The sequence below is a fragment of the Petaurus breviceps genome, unplaced genomic scaffold (assembly GCF_028583685.1).
Source record: "Petaurus breviceps papuanus isolate PSGF00001 unplaced genomic scaffold, PetGlider_PUasm1.0 551, whole genome shotgun sequence".
Taxonomy (NCBI): Eukaryota; Metazoa; Chordata; class Mammalia; order Diprotodontia; family Petauridae; genus Petaurus; species Petaurus breviceps.
The window spans coordinates 9136651-9154243 of NW_027186372.1; positions in this window are offsets into that span (position 1 = coordinate 9136651).

A 17593-nucleotide genomic window follows, 5' to 3' on the forward strand; every position below is an offset into this window, starting at 1 on the left:
CTCTCTCTCTCTCTCTCTCTCTCTCTCTCTCTCTCTCTCTCTCCCTCTCTCTCTCTCTATTTCCCCCTCTCCTTTGCCCTCTCCCTTTCACAAGCCAGGAATCTGGAAAAGATCCTGATCCCACTTCTGTCAAAAGTAGAGATGGAGAGTGAACACCATGCATGGAACATTGAAGACCACTGAGCATTTGGAAAAGTGATCGTCAGCACCTCTGAAACATACCAGTTATTAGTGCTCTGAGACTCCACCCACAGAGCCATTCAACCCATTCAGGGTTTTTGAGGGCCACATCTAGAGAAGAAAGTAAGGAGATTAGTCCAAACCTGTTATCCTATGCATCTAAGACAATTGTCTCCCTAACTCTCCGTGATACATGCTTATGTAACCTCTCCACATGGTCCTCTGTGTCTCCACCAAATCTCCCCTGATAGATCCATCCACTGTACCCCTCTCTCCATTCCACCACCTACTTCATCTCTTCATGCCTCCAGTCCCAGGATGGAACCAAGCTTCTCCCTTCACTATCTCTCCACCCAAAAGAGGTCTCACCTTCTCTCCACAAGGAGAGAGCGCATATGACCAGGAAGGATTCCCCTATTTTGATGTCCTCCATCCAGAGGGAATGGATGGTCTGGCACTCAACCCAGGCTGCTTCTCTTTCCCTCTGAAGACAGGAGAAAACATCTGGGCCTGGCTACTGTTTCTCCCCTGGATCATCTCATGTCTCATGAAAGTGAATGAGAAACACATTTCCCCAGTCTTGTACTTAGCTCCCTCCTCGGAAGTGGCAATTTCCCCATGTGGCACTAGGAGGCAGACCTCGATGAATGCTCACACGTGCGTGCGCACGTGTGCGTGTGTACAGGCTCTCCTGTGGCCCACTCACTGGGCACGTGTTCTGCACATGTAGTGATGGAGCTGAGGGAGAGGTCTGTTTGGAAGGCTGGTCCAGTGGCTGGCCTCTTCTTAGGAATTGCACCAGGAATTCACATGAGAAACAACGGAACCAGCATTAACAGCCAAGTTTTCATCTTGAAGAGGGTATGTGAGGGTATAGGAGGTGAGGAGGCAGGAGGGGGGATATCAAAAAGGACTATCATGTTAGCTGGCCTCTACCCCTCACTCCACCACACACACACACACACACGCACATACGCACACGCATGCACACGCACGCATGCACATGCACAATCCTGGTTTTATTTTCCATAATTAAAAATTCCACTGATTGTTCTGCCTCTGTTAGCACCTCTGAGCAGCAGCCAGAACACTCTCCAAAGGCTCAGGGTAAAGGCATTAATTTCAACCAGTCAAATCAAAGCAAGTAGCACTCCTGATTGCCTACTATGTGCACTTAGTGCAATTAGTCAAGGAGGGATCCAAATTAGGATTACAAAAAAAAGGCAAGATATAATCCCTGCCTACAGAAAGCAAACAACTAAAATCAGGTAGATGTGAGCCAATAAAAGGAGCAAGCATGTGGGATGTAACAGTGCGAAAGGTGTTCAGGAGATCATCCTCGCCAAGTGATGGGGATACGGCAAATACTCTGGAAGAGGAAGGAGAGATGGCTACGGACAGGAGGTAGTCCAAAGGGGCTGCATGAAGCCCTCTCTTCCTTCCTTCAAAGCCTAGTTCAGGGGCCACCTCCTACAAGACCCCTTGACTGATCCCTCTCAGATACTAATGGCCCCTCCATCTTAAAATTACTTTGAACACGTTTTTTATTCTTCTGTGAATATGTCGTGCTTCCCATCCTGCTCCCAAAGTAGAATGTAAATTCCTCAAGGGTAGAGACTGTTTTATTTTTGTCTCTATAGCTCCAATACGTAGCATGGCATCTTACACATGGTATAATACAACAACAATGGTTGTTGGATTGAATTTATAGGAGGTAGGGCTTAGACTGGGTCTTAAAAGACAGCTAAAAACCAACTAAAAGGAAGAAAGAAGATGGCTTTCAAGGCAGGGGAATTAGCTTGAGCAAAGCCTTAAAGTGGCCAGACAGCCTAAGTGAGACTTTTTGGAGGTCTGTGAGTGGATGCAAGAAGCCTTCGGCCCCTGAGATAGCTCAGGGAGGGACTGAGCTCGCCATGACCAGCCCTGTTTGCCATTTGGGAGGAAGGAGCCCTGGTCACAGCGACTGTGGAAGCTGATGTTCTCTGGTCCTTCGACCCTTCTGAGGAATGTTGGTGATACTCCCAGGCCAAAGTCTGTGCTTCTTCCCCTCTTCCTCATCATCCACCTCTATGTCAGTCTGCCCCTAGGGTGAGGGAGGCAGTTGGGAAGGCAAAATAGAGACAGTAAAATTGTGCCAGGACTTCTGCCCCCGGGGCATCTGGGGGATGGCTGGCCCTTTGCGCTGCAGCTGGAGATCCCATCTGGAGGCTGTGGGGGATGGGGATGGATAGGTGAGGACAGAGGGACGATGTGGGAGGCAGCTCCCTGGGTGGCTTAGACTACCCTTGTGCCCTTTGCTGGTGAGGGAATGGCCTATGCTACAGACAGAACAAAATGTTGCCACTGGTCATAAATCCCCCAAAGCCATAAAGAGCCCCCCTCTCCAATTGGTCTGTGTGAGAAGTTGAGGACAAGGCAGGGAATGAGCCAGGGGAATGACCTCTTGACTCCTAGTTTGCTTCTCACTTAGCGACAACTTGTCCGTTGAGACCTAAAGAGCTTTGGGCCCTGCAGACTGGACAAAGCAGCTTTGGCCGGGCTTGAGAAAGTCCTGGGCAGGGAGTCAGTAGCTTTGGATTCAATGCCACTGAGTCCCTGTGTGACCTTAGGCAAATCTTTCAACCCTTCTGTGCTTCTATTCAATTCCACAAAAATTTATTATGTATTTAATATGTACCTATCCTGTCCCTTAGCACAATGCCTGCCTTTGTAGTAGTCACTGAATAAATGCTCTGTAACTAACTTCCAGACACTGTGTTAGGCACTGGGGTACAAAGACAAAAAAAACCCAGTTCCTGCCTTCAAAGAGCTTTTGGTCTTTTGAGAATAAACAGCACTCACACAGACAAGTCAAAACAAAGTAATCGAGGAAAGAAACTGGAACAATGTCCCACTTCTGACCATGGAGGGATCAGGAAAAGCCTCATGTAGGAAATGGTGCTTGAGTTGAGTCTTGAAGAGTGCTGGTAATTCTAAGAGGCAGAGGGGAAGAGAGAATGGACTTGAGGCATGGGGCTCAACCTCTACAAGACAGAGAGGTGGGGAGATGGAGCCACATGCAGGAAACATAGAGCGTATAAGTGAGAGTCAAGGCAAATCATTCTGTCCACTGAGGATGATATTAGTCTGCCCTGATTCTTTCATGATACAGCTGTGAAAGCAGAACAAAATCCTGGTTACTCTTCGAAAAATCATAAGAATATTTGGATCGTAGACAGGGTCATAGATAGGGAAGTGGCCTTAGAGGGCATAGTTGAATCCTTGTATGCTCCAGATAAGAAAACAGAGATCCAGAGAGGCTGGGACTTATCTATGGTCACACAAGAGCTGGAGTTTGAATACAAGTCCTCTGACTCCACAGTTACAATGGAATATGTCATTCTGAAATTAGGAACAGAGAATCAGGCTGGGTCAGAAGAAAGGAAGCTATGAGTTGTCTGTCCCAGGATGCGAAGGAAAGCAGGATGAAGAGGCCTGGGCTGGACTTAGGGTGGAGACCAGAGAGAGAGGATTGGAGCAGAGGCAATCCCAGCTCCAATGTCTCCAGAGCCTCAGGAAGTACAGTAGGGACCTATTGAGGGAGGGAGAGAAGGAAGGAAGAAGGGAGAGGTTGGCTACAAAGCCAAGGCAGCAGCTCCTTTGGCTTCAACCAAATGTTGAATTTAGAACAGGAAGTTTTACTTACAAAATTAATTCAAATTGACTTAAAAGATGTTGGTGATTTCCCAGGCACTGAGTATAACTAGGGAAGGAAGGCCCTGGGACAGAGACCAGTCAAGGGGAGGGGGCCTGGTGGTAAAAATGGTGTTTCCTCTCTCTTTATCTTCCTCAAAATCCCAGCACAGCACCTTGATCATAGAGGGATTAATAAAGGTCTATTTATTGAATGAGGATCCCGTTGATTAACTACAATAGTCTTTCCCCTGGTCTATAAGACCAAGGTGCTGGCAATCAACTTGCTATAACTGAGGACAAGCATGAAGACAAAGGACTGACAGGACACTCGTGATTTTCAGAGTGTAGGAACTATCAGGAGAGCAGACAACATTATAGAAAGGAAAAATACCGGATTTGGAGCCAGACAACCTGGGTTCAAGTGCTAATTCCTATTTGTTGTTGTTCAGTCATTTTTCAGTCATGTCCAACTCTTTGCGACCCTATTGGGGTTTTCTTGGCAAAGATACTAGAGTGGTGGGGCAGCTAGGTGGCACAGTGAGTAAAGCGCCGGCCCGGAGTCAGGAGGACCCGAGTTTGGTTCCAGCCTCAGACACTTAACACCCACACACCCACACCCACACCCACACACACAACTAGCTGTGTAACCTTGGGCAAGTTATTTAACCCCAATTGCCCTCCAAAAAAAAGGCAAAAAAAAAAAAGATACTGGAGTGGTTTACCATTTTCTTCTCTGGCTCATTTTATAGATGAGGAAACTGAGGCAGATTGGGTTAAGTGACTTGCCCAGGGTCACACAGCTAGTAAGTGTCTTAGGCCAGAGTTGAATTCAGGAGGGTGAGTCTTCCTGACTCCAGGCCCAGTACTCTATCCACTGTGATGCCACCTAGCTGCCTCAATCCCTACTTACTATGATCCCAAATCACTCTCTTTTAACATCAGTTTTTCAGCTACAGATACAGCCCAGGATGGGGGCACAAACAGGACTTGTTAGTAAGCCACAGAGTGGAGATTTAAGCCCATAGCTTATAACTCCAAACCTAAGGGGCTCCTTCCCCAGCCCCATATTTTTATTCCATCAGATATCCAACAACAGCCTGCTCAGCCTTATTCCCATTAAGTACTCTCAGCCCTCACAATGGAGCCCCTCCAGCATCTCCCTCCTCAGGTGACTGGAGAGTTTGGTGAGATGAGGGTAAGGAGGCCGAGTGCTATCTTCTCATCTACTTCTAACAGGAGACACAGTTATCCTGAGGGACTAGAACATCTGGGGGCCTGCAGCAACGGAATCCACAGAACCCCCAGCTGTCTCCACTGTCTCCTTATGGAGGTCTGGATGAGAGAAATCAATGCTGCTGCCTCCTACATGGGGAGGGGGGAAGGGGGAAGGATTGAAGATGTGAAACAGCAATTGAGGGGTGGATTCCCAGATGCTGAGAACCAGGATTTCTCCTGTTTCAAATCTGCATAATGACCTGCTCCGAGAGGCCCTGCGATTAAACACAGCTGAGCACAGAAAACTGGGAACGTGAACTCACAGCAAGCAGTGAGCAAACTATGGAACCAAACTAACAGATGTGAAATGAAATCAAATGTTGTCAAATAGGAGAGGCAAAGAGCTACAGAAAGCCAGAGAACAGACGTCTGCCTCTCAGAAGAAACCTTGAATCGTAGGATTATTCAGGGGCTATTTTTAGCCAGGTGAAATGGGGGGGGGGGGTGGAAATCTGGCTCAAATTTACAGTGTAGACCCCCCTCAGAGAGAAAAAGGAGAAACAGCTTGTAGGGATACCCCTTTAGAGAAGAGGTCAGCAGACTCATAGAAAACCCTTACCTGGTTATTGAAATACAGTGGGGGAGGGAGACATCCTACTGAAGTTTGATGGGATCAGCCAAGGTGGGGACAGTCAGCTTTTCCAGGCTTCATGGCCTGGGGTGGCCTTCACCTGCCTCCAAACAGCTGGCAACATCTGGGAGGCTGGGCCTTGATGAGTCGGCTCCTGGCCTGACCCATGGAGCTTTTTAGCCAGCATATCTTCTCCAGGACTACAGAGTATGGGGTAGACTAGATTGGGGACTGAGGACGTTTTGATGGTCTTGAGGTTTGGACAGATAGCCGTTTCTGTTCTATAAACATCCTCATATTGTGGGGGGTCTGAGCTGAACACCCAAAATCAGTCATCTCCCCTCTCTTCTCTACTCATTTTCCATGGAGCATCTCTGGGAGATCAGACAATCTCATGGCCTCAGAAAGACTGGTTCTGGAAGCAGGCCAGTCACATCCAGAATTGCTGGCAAAACCAGAAACGTGGGGCCTGTAGAAGTTCCACCCTAGGCCTAAAAGAGATGCACTCTAATAGGGGGGGCACCCATGACTATTTCCAAAATTTGGGAAGTAAGCCCCAGAAAATCCTTGCTCTTTCTTTCTCGGTGTCATCAAGTGAAGGACTAATTAATACCCTATCACCTTCCCCCAGGAAACCCTTGGCCTCCATTGTCCCCTACACTCCATGAGTCTACTCCTATCCTGATTCATGCCATACATAATGATTATAGACTGCCCCCCCCCACACTTCAGAGTTCTGTCAACCCCCTAAGAAGAGCCAGGAAGAGGCTGAAGAAACAATTCCCAGGAGTCCAGCACCTGTCCCCCCTCAAGCATGCCTGCTCCCCTCAACAATAAGAGGCGAGGGGTGGGGGCCATGCACAACACCACTGGGTTCATAAAAGGCAAAGTATGTTGTGGTTTGGCTGGAGCAGCCTGCTGTTTTCCACAGAAATCAGAGGCGAGTTCTACAGTCAAAGCCGGCTCCCTGCTGCCAGCACGGTGACATTTTCCTGCAGAAATCGCAGATTTTCACCTGGGTCAAGTATGTTCAAATCGCAATCAGTTCCAGGTTGCACTGTTGGAATCAGACCACCCACTATTTCCCGAAGCCTGCCTGGGCCAAAATGGAGCCCCTCTTCCCCTAAGTCTCCCCAAGGCTCTCCTCCACCTCAGATTGCCTTAGGCAGCAGCTTAAAGCAGCCCCCTCTTTTGCAGCCTTCCCCAGATTTCCCCTTGCACATTTACCCCTTGAGATAAAGAGAGGGAGAGAGAGAAGCTGAGGAATTGGTAATTATGAGAGACCCCCAAGAGCTCGACTTCCAACTCTCTGTAGAGTTCTAGTCATCATCTTTCCCTAAAGAAGCATAGACTAGACCTCTACCCTTCCTGCTGCCCCACAAAACTCTATTTTCTCTTTGTTCGATTCCCAAGGGATTCTGGGGAAAATCTTTCTTCCTGGAAATGACATTTGGAGAATGAAAGAAGAAAGCAGTCCCCCTTTCCCCTGATCCTTCAGTCTGAGGATATCAATGGAGACTCTATGGATCTTCTGGGTATGAGAACTAGCAGAAGAGGAGGCAGCACTTTAGCATGGAAATGACAGTGATGTAAAGGTCAAATCCGAACACCCTCCTTATTATCTGTGTGATCTTCAGCAAGACACTTCTGTTTTGGTTATCGGTAAGGCTGTGGACAACACTCCCCAATGCCTCTGGAATATTAAAATGTAATTGGGAAATATTTAACAAAACAAATAAAATAGAGATAATATTAATTTGATAATTTTCTAAATCAATATGCAGCAACACAGATACTTATGTGTGATTTGTTGTTGTTACATCACTTTTTCGGTCATGTTCAACTCTTCATGGCCCCATCTGAGGTTTTCTTGGCAAAGAATGGTTTGCCATTTCCTTCTCTAGCTCATTTACAGATGAGGAAACTGAGGCAAACAAGATTAAGTGACTTTCCCAGGTCACACAACTAATAAGTGTCTGAGGCCAGACTTGAACTCATGAAGACGAGTCTTCCTGACTCCAAGTCCAGTGTTCTATCCTCTGTGACACCCTGCTGCCTTAAGTATAGTTTAGTGGTATCCATTTCTATCTGAGTTTGACACTAAGGCCCCTTGCAGCTCTAAATCCTATGACTCTTAATCACAACTTCTTTTAACCTCAGTTTGTTAGCTACAGAAGCATGGATTGAGAGATGGCAAGGAAATTAGAAGCCATCTAAATCTAATCCCTCATTTTACAGGTAAGGAAACTGAAGTCAAAACAGTTCAGGCGTCATACAGGTAATAAGCAACAGAGCTAGGATTTGAACCCATATCTTATGACTCCAAATCCATTGGTCTTTCCATTGTAGCTTGCTTCTTTATGAAATGAAGGGATAGACCATCAACAAATCAACAAGCATTTATTAAGCCACTTCTGTGTGCTCAGTGCTGGGAATATAAAGACAGAAATTAAACAGTCCCTGCCTTCAAGGAGCTTATGGTCTTTTAGGAGGGATAGCAGGTAGGTAAGTACATACATACATACACATACACACATACATACATACATATACATACACATATATACATATATCTGTTGCATATATATACCTGTTGTGTACGTGTATATATGTACATATATGCACTTATGTATATGTACTATATATATGTTCACATATAAATATTATAAAAATAAATACTAGGTAATTTGGGGGAGAGATACCCACAGCTGGGGAGGATTAGGAAAGGTTTCATGTAGAAGGTGGAACTTGACCTGGGTTTAGATGGAAATTAGGGATTCCAAGAGATGGAAGTGAGGAGGGAGTATTTTCTAGGCATGGGCAACAATGACCTGTACAAAAGCAAAGGGATGTGGCACAGTGAATAGAGCACCAGCCCTGGAGTCAGGAGGACCCGAGTTCAAATTTGGCCTCAGACACTTAATGCAAAAACTAGCCATGTGACCTTGGGCAAGTCACTTAATCCCAATTGCCTTCCAAAAAGGAAAAAAAAAGCAAAGGGATGAAAGAGCATCTTTCCAGGCTGCTCAAAAAGTCTGATGCTTGTGAAACTGAGTGTGTTGGCAAAGCTAAGGGATGCTACCAGTCAATGCTCCAGTGTAGAACAAAGAACTAGATTTGGGAGAGAGAAGGAAAGGGGAGAAAGGATGCTGGGCTATTGTCACCTAACCCTGATCTGCTGCTCCAGGTTTTTTTCCCCCCAAGTATCTGAGAAAAGGATATTGAAGTAAAAGAATGGCCATTGCTCTGGAAAGATTCAAGATGAAGGATGAGACACACATTTTTGGACATTGACAGTATAGGAAATTGTTTTACCTGACTGAATATTTGTTACAAAAATTTGATTTGGGGCTTTTTTTTCTTCTAAATTGGAGCTGTATGGGAAGGTGAGAAAATAAATGCTTGCTGATTGAAAAATAAAAGAGGAAAAATAAAGATGGGGGAAACCCACTGTGAAAAACTTTCAAAGGCATTCTATCCCCACCTGTCTGCCTCCCCACCCCCACCCCTTTTGTCTCCTCACCTGTTTCCCTGTATCTTTCTCTCTATGTATTCTGTGTCTCCCACTTCCTGGTGTTCTTTCTATTTCGTCTCTGTCTCTAGATGGTCTCCCTATCTCTGAATCCTTCAACCCAACTGTGTCTCCTTCAATCCAGCTGTGTCTCCCTCTCCCTGTCTCATTTCTTCCTTTTCATTTCAGAACAGGAATTGGAGGGGAACTGAAGGCCCATCATGGAGACACATCTTTGGCTCCTGCCTAACATGAGGTCTCAGTCCATGCAAACAGAATCTGAAGGCCAAGGCCAAATATAACATCAAATAATGAAAAACTTGAATTGTAAACACTAGCACAAACAGCCTGAGAGTGTATTAAACAACTCCCCAGCAGGGACTGGGATAGATCAGCCAACAGGGGACCGGGTCGTGGCCCCAGCACCCCGGCAGCACACAGCGCCCTTGTCTCCCCTCCCAACATCTGTGGGGCCCAGGACAGAGCCGCCAGGCTTCAGACTCTGCCTGGCAAGGGGTGGGACACAGACTCGGGTATTTCTCTTGGACATGAACTTAAGGACTCTAGCCAAACTCTGCCCTCAGATAATCAATCACAGAACTCCCCCAGCGGCTGGGGGTGGGACAGATTGGGGGAGGGAGCAGCTGACCATTCCTCTGTTGGGGTGGGGGGGAGAATGAGAAAGGGGCACTTTGCCAAGATCCTGGTGCCTCTGCTGAGTATTCTGGAGAGGGTTCCCAGGAGGGAAGACCAGAAGAACGTGTTCCCCATGGAAACCCCAGAGGGACAGAAGACAGGAGAGAGGAGGTAATAATAAACCCAGTCCCATCAGAGCATCCTTAGGTCAGCAACATACCAGCAGAGCCTGAGCCCTACACCTAGAGGCTCATTTAATACTTGCCTAACTGTAAACAAGGCATAATTGTTAGGCAAAGCCCCAAACTTTGCCATCATCATTCAAAGTATCTTTTAAATTTCTACCTGGGCTGAGAGAGGGCTATATTTGGAGTCAAGGGCCTTGGGTTGATTTCCAACTCTGCCACTCACTACCTTGGAAAAGTCCCTGAGCCTCAGTTTCCCCTTCTTTACAATGAGAAGGCTTGCTAAAGGGCTCTCTGAGGGCCTTTCCAGCCCTTGATCTACCATGCTCTGAGGGAGCTGGACCAGGTGAATACCAAATTCCCTTCCAGACCTAAACGGATGAGTCCACAATCCTGACAGAAAGCATTAAGTAGATATTATCCCCTACCCAAATCCTATCAAAGCTTCTCAAACTTTTTGATCTTGGGATCCTATCATGCTTAAAAATGATTGAGGATCCCAAGGAGATTTGTGGGTCATGTGGTTTATATCTCTCAATATTTATGATGTTAGAAATTAAGATCATAGTATTATGATAATAGTTTTGAACTCTCAGACCCCTGGAAGAGTCTCAGAAATCCCTAAGGGTCATTGGATCACACTTTGAGAACCTCTGGTCTATACTATAAATAGATAGCATTTATATGGCACTTTAAGGTTTACAAAGCACTTTTTTTTTTGGAGAGGGGAAGGTAGGGCAACTGGGGTTAAGTGACTTATGCAAGGTCATAAGGCTAGTTTTGTGTTAAGTGTCTGAAGCCGAATTTGAACTCAGGTCCTCCTGACTCCAGGGCTGGTGCTCTATTCACTGTGCCACCTAGTCACCCCGACAAAGCACTTTACATGTTTTCTCACAACCCTTCGAAGTCTGAGACTGAGACTGAGAGAGGTGTGATTGGACCAGGATCACACAACTAATAAATGTCTGAAATAGGATTCAAACTCAGGTCTTTCTGACTCCAAGTCCAACACTATCTACTTTGACACCTAGCTGCCTTAAAAGACTAATGGGACAGTTCTCTGAGGCAGACCTACTCCTGTCTCTACCTCTGTTGCTGAAAGGACAATCACAGACATTGTCTCTGTTCCTCATAATGTTCATGTCCTCCAGTAAAACCCAGCAGGTACAGGTCAGAGAAGGGAAAAAAAAAAAGTGAGTGGTTGATGGCACTAACACCAAGGAAGGATTGTTTGCTTTTGCTCTTAAATCACCAGCCTAGTGGGCAGCTAGGTGCACAGTGGATAGGGTGCCAGACCTGGAGTCAGGAGGATATGAGTTCAGATCCAGACTCAAGACATTTCACACTTATTAGCTGTGTGACCCTGGGCAAGTCACTTAACCCTGATTGCCTCACATAAAAATAAAATAAAACCACCAGCCTAAAGTTTGACCCTAAATTATAAGGGAAATCATGGGGGTTTCCATGATTTAGTGTCTCTCCCCTCCCCCATTCCAAAATACTTTCTGAGGTACCCAAGGGAGTGGGGGCTGCCCCTTTGAAGTAACATGGTAGGAAGAGGGTGTAACTTTTTTGGGGATTCCCATAGTGACTCTGGAGTCACTGCCTTGTGTGGAACAGTGCCTAGGGCCCTTGGGGGGGACAAGCGTAAGGCAGCTGCCCAGCATCCTCCTTGGCCAAGGTTCCTACCCCCACCCTCCCATGCAACTGCTGGGCCCAGCTGAAACCTGAGCCAGAGAGATAGAGCTGAGATCCTGCCAGCAAGTCATGTCTTAATGTAATTTAGCTGTAATCTCAGAGTGTTTTCCTTAGCTATAATTAGTAAAATGTGGCTGTTTGCTGTGTTCCTGGAAGATGTCTGAACTGTGGCCAGCTCCCTGTAACTTTTCTGACATGCTCTCTCTAACAAGGCAACCGCCAAACCATATTTACCAACAGCTTTTTATTTACACCCTGAGAAACACTAGCCCTCTGGATGCCTCAAGTCAGGATTACCTGCTGTCTCAAGACCTGTGCTGAATAGAACAGTCCTAAGTGCTGTCCCCCCACCACACCCCATGCCCCCGTGAGCCTACCCAGATATTTCCAGTCCTTTGGAGAGGTCTCCAGGGTTGGTTCCTAGCTTTTTTTCTTCCTGGGCTGAGTCCTTCTGCTTGCAGGAACACTGTCTCCTCACTCCCCTGCCTTGTCCTATCAAATACACGCAGGTGGTCAGGGACATGTGCCTTCTTTTGTTTTCTCGGATTTGTATGAGACTCTGAAAGGGAGTATAGGTAGAAACTAGACAGGACTATTCGTACCCTCTTTGTGGGTGTCATATCCTTGGACCTTGCACCTAAGGAAATACAATAAGCTGCGTGCAGACTATAAATTAAGCTTGAATGGTATTTCATATTTCCAGCACCATCAGGAAATAAACTGTTTCACATAAATAAATTGTCTGGGTAACTGAAGTAGACCCCTTTTTAATCAGCAAAATTTAGCAGTTCATCTTTATATAATGCTTCAGAGTTTATTTTGCTTAAAATACATGAATCATTTCATTTTAACCATTCTGGATGTAAATCTTACTAAAATAGAATATATACTTCCTTATCTTCCTAACTGAGGTTTCTTAATAGAATTGAACTTTTCCTTGCTCTCTCATAATTATGAATACTTATCCGTTATTTTGCCAGCAATACTGTGCAGTAATGCGAAAGCTATTGAGATATGTAAAGTTGTTTGTCCCTGTACTAAATTAATGCCCCAAGAACTGAACTTTTTGAGTTCTCATGTCTGCATTTAATAGTTTTCCTATCACTACCTAGACTGTCAGTTGTTACTTTTTTTTCAATTAAGTCTATTTTTTTAGTAAGAAGTATCTAATTAATCTGTCGCTCCCACTTTGTTCCCATTAAGCAATTTTTTAAATAAAAATAAAAACAAATTCACCAATACGAAGCTAGCAAAACAAATTCCCACATTAAGTTGTGTCCAATGTTACATTGTAAATTGTTTTCCTAGTTGTGTTCATTTCATTCTGACACAGTTTATAAAGGTCTTCCCAATTTCTTCTTAAACTGCCCATTTCATCATTTCTTATGGCACAGTAATATTCCATTACATTCATATACCACAATTTGTTTATCCCAATAGGAAGACACCTCCTTAGTTCCTATTTTTGGCTAGAAAGAGATACTATAAATATTTTTGTGTATATAGATCTTTTTTCCTCTTCTTTGATTTCTTTGTGGGTAAGGCCCAATAGTGATCTAGCCGGTCAAAGGTTTAGTCACAGTCTGGTCATTTTCTGGGCTTAGTTCCAAATTGCTTTCCAGAATAGCTGAACCAATTAACAGCTCCACTAACAATGTACTATCCAAAATTTGCTGTTTTTTCTCTTTTGTCATCTTTGCCATCTTATAGATGTGAGGTAGAGCCTAAGGGTTGTTTTAATTTGTATTTCTCTAATTATTAGTCATTTAACGCATTTTTGTAAGATTATAGTTTATATTTCTTACTTTGAAAACTGTCTGTTCATATCCTCTGACCATGTATCACCTGTTGTTTTTTAAAATTTCATTGTTGCCTTCTGTTTTTATATCAAAGTTATTTCCCCTTAAACCCACGTTGAACCCACCCTTCTAACAAAAAAAAAAAAACATTCAAACAAAAACAACCCACAAGAAGAGACCTAGTAGTAGTATGGCTGGGTCAAAGTATGTACAGTTTTATAGCCCTTTGGGAATAGTTCCAAATTGTTCTCCAGAATAGTGGGGTTAGTTCACAACTACACCAACAGTACATTCCTGTCCCAATTTGTCCACATCCCCTCCAGTATTTGTAATTTCTTTTTCTATCATGTTAGTCAATATAATTTGCATTTCTCTAATCAATAGTAATTTAGAGCATTTTTATGACTGTGGATAGCTTTGATTTCTTCATCTGAAAACTGCCTATTCATATACTTTAACCATTTATCAACTGGGGAATGACATTTTTTTTTAAATTTGACTCAGTTCCCTATATATTTGAGAAATGAGACCTTTATCAGAGAAATTTGCTACAAAATGTTTTCCCAGTTTCCAGCTTTCATTGTCATCTTGGCTGCATTGGTTTTGCTTATGCAAAAACTTTTTAATTTAATGTAATCAAAATTATCTATTTGACTTTCCGTGATCCTCTCTATTTCTTGTTTATCATAAATTCTTCCCTTATCCATAGACAGGTAAAATTTTCCATATTCCCCTAATTTGCTTGTGACATTATTTTGAAAACATTTCCATTTTGATCTTATTTTGCTTGGCATATGATGTGAGATGCTGGTCCTTACATAGTTTCTGCCAAACTGCTTTCTAGTTTTCCCAATAATTTTTGTCAAATAGGGAGTTCTTGTCCCAAAAGCTGGGATATTTGGGTTTATCAAACACAAGATTATTATGATTATTAACTACTGTGTATTGTGTACTTAATCTCCCCCACTGATCTACCACTCTGTTTCTGATGTGTGATGCTATGCTACATGCCTGATTGATGATCACCCATCTTACTAAGAGGAGGGAAGAGAGAATCTTATCAGTTGTCTGAGTCTAAGATTGGACATTACCATTAATCAGTTTGATGGCTTTTTTGTATCATTTTCATTCACATTATTGTAAATATTTATTGTTTCATATTTATTATTTCTTATATTTGTTTCTTATTATTTCTTATAGCTCATATGTATTGTTTCTTATAGCATATTAATATTGCATTATGCTCATATGTCAGAAATAGTTCAAAAATTCTCCAATCAACAGGCATCTGCTTTGTTTCTAGTTGTTGGGGTTTTTAGCTGTCATTTTTTGTTATTGTCTTTGTGCCTACGTGTAATTGCCAGTCCCTAATTCTCTGCTCCTAATCTGCTAAAATCTGGGAAACTCAGTCATGAGGTTTTTAAAAGTTGTTACTATTATTATACCTAAAGTATGACAAACAGAACTTTAAGTGAGGGCTAGGCTATAAGTAATGTACATGAGCATTAGGGCAGAGATTGTGTGCTATCTCAAAGCTATTTTGTTGCTTGATTCTTAGCTACTTTGTAGAAAGAAGAGATTGTTGGATAAGGGACTTTAGGGTAGGTGAGGTATTCTATTCTTCTTCAGTCATTTTTCCATTGTGTCCCATCCCAACTCTTCATGACCCCATTTGAGGTTTCCTTGGCAAAGATGCCAGAGTGGTTTGCCATTTTCTTCTCCAACTCATTTGACAGATGAAGCAACTGAGGCAAACAGGGTCAAGTGACTTGCCCAGGGTCACACGGCTAGCAAATGTCTGAGGCCAGACGAACTCATGAAGATGAGTCTTCTTGACTCCATACTCAGCAATCTATCCAACTGTACTACCTAGCTGCCCCAGGAATACTACTGTATCCCTGTAAAACATCCTGTCTAGTTGGAAGATGTTGATGGAACTGCCTCCAAGACCAGAAAGTGGTTCTGCCATGACTAAGTCACAGGAAAAAGGAAGAAGGAAAACAAGAAAAAAGTCCAGAAACCATGAGGCAGTAGCTCAGGCAAATGTTTGGAGACCCTAGAGGGCAGGTTTGAACAGCTGGTATTAGGACTTTTCCCAAGGACACAAAAATGTATAGGGAGAACATCTGTACTCCTTCTATAATACAGAAACAACTGAGCTCTGCACCTAGTCAGCAAGAAGAATTCATTAATATAGGAAGCTATAAGACGATAGAGAGGCTTCCTTCCCTCCCATGGCCACATCCAAGATGAGTTCTTTTACAGCCCACCTCACCCTTCTCTCCATCCCCCCCCGCCACCACCACCACAAGCAAATCAGTCTGCCCAGACAAACAGATGAAATTACTAGTGACAGCTCTGGGCTAAGTCTAGGTGATAGACACAGCCATTGAATGTACAATTTTTAGGAAGAAAATGTTGGATTTAAGTGAAGAGTTGAGAGCTTGCAGCTTTAATGATCCATAAACTAAAGGGGCAGGGGGAATGTACAGATAATTGTTCCATAATGGAACATAATGTCTTCTTAAAAATCATGGCATTAAGCAAAATCACACAATAAAAACCATAGTACTTATGCAGAAAATAGGGTTGGGGTAAAACACTCAAAAACTTCATCAGTACACCATAAAAAAGAAACCTAACAAAAATGGAGCACAGCTTTATACATGTTAAATGGTTAAGAAATACATAAATATAATAAATAGTGTAAAGCATCCTGGCCTTGGCCTGCTGGGTCAGCCTGCACCCCACTTCCTACAGCCTGAGCTGACAAAGTTGATATTGAGAGGGCAGCCTCCCTAGGTAGCAACTCCCAGAAACTGGGGAATTTGGGGACCAGTAGAGGCCATGGCAGAAGGAAGGGGTGTTTCAGATCAGCCCTACTGCACCATAAGATATACAATAAATATAATACACTCAGATGTGTTTGAGGTATATGTGAGTGTGAGTGTATAATGACAGACATACACACACACACACACACACACACACACACACACACAGCTAGGTGGCACAGTGGATAGAGCATTGGGCCTGGAGTCAGGAAGACCTGAGTTCAAATCAGGCCTCAGACACTTACTAGCCAAGGGACCCTGGGCAAGCCACTTAATCCTGTTTGTCTCATTTGCATCATCGATAAAATGAGCTGGACAAGAAAATAGCCAGCCGTTCTGGTATCACTGCCAAGAAGACCCCAAATGGGTCATGAAGAGTCAGATATGACTGAAAAATGACTCAACAACAACATACACAAACACACACACATATATGAACACAGATATATACATATGTATGCATACATTCATATACATATATTCACAAATGCAAAAGAATAGCCAAGCACAACCTTGTAGGATAGCATGCATGGTGAGCTGAGGTAGCTAGTAGTTATGTTTGAGGTGTGTTTGTATGTGCATTTTGTGTATTCCTATGTGGCTTATTTCAACTGGGTGCTGTTTTCTTCATTCTGGCTGTTTCTCCTAGATGCAATCAAGCATAAGCAAATTCAAAATTTGCAGCATTGTGCCCAAATTCTTCCCTAATAAATCAATCTTGTTGGAACAAATTTACATTTTAAAGGAAGATTTGTAGCAGAACTGAATGTACTTTGTAGAAGGGCTCTCATTTGGTTATTTACTATGTCTGCTGTTTCTAAACAAATACATCAATAAAGTTAGCAATTAATCGAAAAAAGCATTCAACTAACAAGTCTTTATTAAGTGCCTACTATGTGCCAGGTACAAGGGATACAAATATAAAAGCAAGCCAAGCCCTGGCCTTAAAGAGCTTACATTCTATTTAAATGCAAGCATATAAACAAAAAGATCTGGTAAAAATAGCCAGAAAATTACTTAGCTATAGAAAGGTAGTATAGCAGTAAACACAAAGAAAAATTAAGTAAACCCTGCCCTTTCAGGCACAGGAGGGTCTATAGATGAATGTACTAAAGGGAAGTTGCTTCTGCCTAAGAGGGACCATTCTAGCTGCTGGGGGGAAGGGGCAGGGTGATAAAGAAGGGGGAGACATGGGGCAGCTGTGTGGTGCAGTGAATAGAGTACCGGAC